Source organism: Palaemon carinicauda, chromosome 26 (genome assembly GCF_036898095.1).
Source record: "Palaemon carinicauda isolate YSFRI2023 chromosome 26, ASM3689809v2, whole genome shotgun sequence".
Lineage (NCBI taxonomy): Eukaryota > Metazoa > Arthropoda > Malacostraca > Decapoda > Palaemonidae > Palaemon > Palaemon carinicauda.
Genome location: NC_090750.1, coordinates 35,526,251 through 35,531,166, shown reverse-complemented (window position 1 = coordinate 35,531,166; position 4,916 = coordinate 35,526,251).

Here is a 4,916-nt window from a genome sequence, read left to right as displayed (position 1 = left end):
CTTGCTTGGGAATTGTCACTGTCCCTTTCCTCTACCATTCATGAGCGGCCTTTAAACCTAAACCAATCATTATCACAAAGCTACATCCGTATATTCATACAGTCACTTCGCCATTCGTTCAACTTATTGAAGTCACATTTCATAAGGGAATTGTGTGGACAACTCATATAATTTTATTTTGACCTAGGTCAGTAGTAATAAATTTAGATTAAATTCTGTCTTCCATTTAGTAATTGGTTTGGCAATCATAATTACAATTAGCAGTTAAGTCGTTTATCTCTGTTATTACATCTGACATTGGTCATTATTAAGACACTGTTGAACACCAAGAAGTTTTTTGCTGCTTTATTTTGGTACTCAGCATTGATTAAATGTCAAACAAAACATTCGGAGCTTTCTCAAAATGGTTTGATGCGATGCCGGTAAGTTTGCTGGATTGTTTTTATCTTGACTTTGTTCAAAGCAGTATGCAAAAAAAAAAAATTCAAACAAGTGAATATTAAGATTTTAGAATAAATTCCTGAACTTTACTAAGATAGGGTAACCGAGAATGTAATCTATATACAGATATATAATTTGTAGAAAAATATACAATCAAGAAAATTACTCCCGAATGAGAGAAACTTGCATTCCAACGAGAACAGAAATCATATGGGTTGAAAAACTGTAGTCATAAACTTAGATCTTAGACCTATTGGTAAAAGAAAAACTAGAGTTATCTATGTTCGTGAAAACTTGTGAGAAATTTTGAAAGTTGTACGGTGCATGAAATGTTGTAAATCCTAGAACCTATGGAAACACCATTTGATGAGACCTAAAAAAGTTAGTACCTGCTCCGTTTTATTTTCATCCTAATGACTATCAAAACTTCTTAGTGAAACTGCTAATGACGGTGGGTTTCCAGGATTAACAAAGGATTTCGTAACCGGGATTAAATATCAACTCTAAAACTAAAGTTATGCAGACATTCTGTGATGAAATATAACTTTGAAAGTATAAAATAATACAAATTTTTGTTTCTCAGTATCATAAGAAAATTATAAATAAAACACCCAGAAAAACCCCTAAGAAAAATGTATTCTTTTAGTAAACGCCACTGATTGATAAACGTAAAAAAAAAAAAAAAAAGATACATATAATGGATTCGTTAGACTTGAAGGATGCAACAGAAAGTTCAGGGACGGCAAAAAAAGAAAAAAAAAATCCGGAGGTTTTGGGCGATATTCTGCCTTTGGTGGAAACGTTGCACTGAAGTTTCTCAAGTAAAAATTAGGAAACGCATTTAAATTGCTAAAGAAATCTTTGCAATTCCCTGATCTCTAGAGAGTACATTTATACAATCAAACCTTATATCTATTATCTCATATTTCCTATTTCACGAAATTCCGAAAAACTCAATTGCGTCATAAAGATGCTGTAGAGTAACGTTTGTAGATCTAACTTTTTAGACTTCTTAATTGGTTCCCCTCCATAGAGCGTGTGGCGCAGGGCCAAAAACCTTTATTTGCCTCAATCTCATGCCTTTTAACCTATTTGAAAAACATCTTGCCGTAAGTCACATATTGGTTGTTGCAACTACTTATAAAAAAAATCTGTATATGTCAATCACGGTCCGTGATGTCAATAAACAAGCGTATCTGCATACTATTTAATTTTAAAATCTTAATTTTGCTATTTAATTTTTAAAAAAAAATCTGTATATGCCAATAGACAATCTTTGCTTTAAATCTAATCTAAAGATAATTATTCTACTACTTAATTATAAAATTCTGTAATTCAATAAACAAACGGTTTTGCTTTCTACTGAATCGGATAATAATTTTACTATTTAATTATAAATCTCCAACATAAGGCCATAGTTTTCTCAACTGGTAAATCATACAAAAATTCATTAGCACTTAGTCATAACGTTATTCTCATCATACACAGATAAATATATCAGAGGCTATTTTCCCTATCCTTCTTTAAGTGAAGCCACTCTTATCTGTCATATAATGCCCAGACTGATGTCCCCAAATGCGGAAGGTGGACTTGGAAAGCTCGGCTGGAAATAAATTTGAGAATGGCTTTGTTTGGTGTTCACTCAGCGTTGACGGACAGATGTGACAATTCCAGTTTCACAGGAATTGATAGACGAGAGATTTTTTTCCTTCTTTTTTTTTTTTTTAAATATGGACTGTAGAAATCGAAGAAAGATAAAGAATCCCCTATCCGCGGTAAAAAGAATTGAAACCAATTAAAAAAAAAACCTATTCACCGATTAAAAAGATTTAAACCCAAATAACAAAACTAGTCAACGGTAACAATATAAAATGAAACCTAATTTGAAAAAAAAAAAATATCCAACGGAAAAAAAATTAAAATCAAATTAAAACGACTATCAACCAATAAAATAAATTTGCAACCGGAATAGAAACTCCCAACTGTTAAAAAAAAAAAAAAAAAAAAAAAAAAAAAAAAAAAATTCTTTCATGGAAAATAGAATAGAGTATGAGGTATGAAACATTTTTCTTATATATTTTTTTCTGTGTAAAAATTAAAGAAAAAAGAACAAATCTTTACAAAAAATAAATATTTTTCAGTAAATTCCCTTTTAATCAGTGGAAATGAAAGAAAAATGAAAATTTATAAAATCCTTCTCCCATCAGCAAAAACCTAATGAAATAAAATACAAAACTGATCTTGCTTACTTATCATCTACCATACAGAAAAAAATGCAAACCAGGAAAAGTAAGTCGTCAAAATTTCAAGGAAAAAAAAAACTAAATACTAATATTCACTCTTCCATTCCAATTTTTCCATTGCCAAACGCGAATGCATCTAAACGAAGAAAATAATATGATAGATTTAGTGTAGGACACTAATCTGGCCTCAATGAACACCAGCCCTGATGTCAGTTTATTTCAAGATTTAGCGAGGAAATACTCCAAAAACCTGAGAAAAGGTGCTCTTGACAAAGAAACGAACGTGTAGGTAAGCTGCGAAAATTGGAATGAGTTTATCAGAGACGAGTAGAACTACGAAGGGAGAGGATATGCAACGGCTCCTCACCTATCCTCCTCCTTAGACTCCTAGACTGGGTTAAGTCTGTTTGGGGTGCAGATATCTATGGTTATCTACGGATACGTCCCTGATTATACACGATATCTTAGGATAGTCATTCCGGGGGTTAGAGCCTCGTGATACCTGACGGTAAGTCTCTGTAATATCACTCGCAGAAATAATATACAGTAGGAAGCTGCCCGAAGGAACTTCCATCAGGACGACATAGCTATCTCACCCAAAAATAGATTTTTCCTACGTATAAATCCCTGTTTTTTTTTGGGGGGGCAGGGGTGTTTGTGGGTTAACTGTGTACCATAGATGTTGAAAGTAAAGACTTTCTGCTATTACAATGCCAGTGTTGCTAAATGCTAGAACGTAAGAAGATTGAAGAAGCTTATAAAGCCCTCCTGACACTTGCACGCATTTGTGGCATGCATTGTCACGCCTTTTGTCGTGAACTGGAGTGAACGATGCGGGAACTGGCGTGAACGTGTCGTGAACGGTGCGTGGCATGCGTGCCATGCGTGGCGAGAATTTTGAAATTTTCAAAATTTGTGGCATTGTCACGACAAAATTGGCGTGAACTAGTCGTGAACGATGCGCGAACTGGAGTGAACACGTCGTGAACAGTGCGGGACGATGCGGGAGGATGCGTGCCAGTGCGTGGCAATTAAATCAATGGATTTATCCCTACTGAGGGACGATGCGGGAGGATGCGTGCCAGTGCGTGGCAATTAAATCATGGATTTATCCCTACTTCCTCATAATCATCAAAGAAAAAATCTGTATAATGACAATATATTCTTTTACCTCTCTCCTTTCCTTATTCAATAGAGAGAGAGAGAGAGAGAGAGAGAGAGAGAGAGAGAGAGAGAGAGAGAGAGAGAGAGAGAGAGAGAGAATTATTGATTTTATATCACAAAAAGAGGACAGAAGTTCTTTAATTCCTTCATGAGTGGGTGTAATACTTGAGAGAGGGAGATATATTTTCTTCATTTTGCTTGTGATTTATTGAATGTGTATACACACACAAACATATATATTTATATATATATATATATATATATATATATATATATATATATATATATATATATATATATATATATGTATAATCTATATATATATGTATACATATATATATATATATATATATATATATATATATATATGTATATATAGATATATAGATATATATATATATATATATATATATATATATATATATATATATATATATATATATATATATATATATATATATATATATAAACAAACAGGAAAAGTTACAAAACTGAAAAAAAGTTTACAACTGCCATTTAAATAAGGGCGACTAAAGAAATTTACCCTGGCGAGAGACTTCAATGCTCACAGGGCACCTAACCAACCTAATATTTTTAGAGATAATATCTTTTCTGCCTCAGTTTCAATGATATTAGTTCACAAACGATACAGCAAAACTAATGAATGGAATAGTCATCTTTCAATTAAATTCTAAGATAATGTAAAGTGGGTTCCAGATATCTGATCATCATATAACTGCCATAAAATATTATTTTTTCAGTAAATTATAAAGCTTAAAAATTATTCAAACCAGTTAATTACCTATAATAATAATTAAATAATAAAATATATACTAAATAGAAGTATAATTGTTACAAATATCTATAAAGATAACCCACACATTAATACAGGGGATATTAATCAAAGATTAGCACAAGAATACGCTTTTGATAAAAATCATGTAGGAAGCCCCGTCATTATATAGGATGTGGCTAAGTCGTGAACTGGAGTGAACGATGCGTGAAGGATGCGTGAACGATGCGGAAAGATGAGTGAACGTGTCGTGAACTTGTCGTGAACTAGTTGTG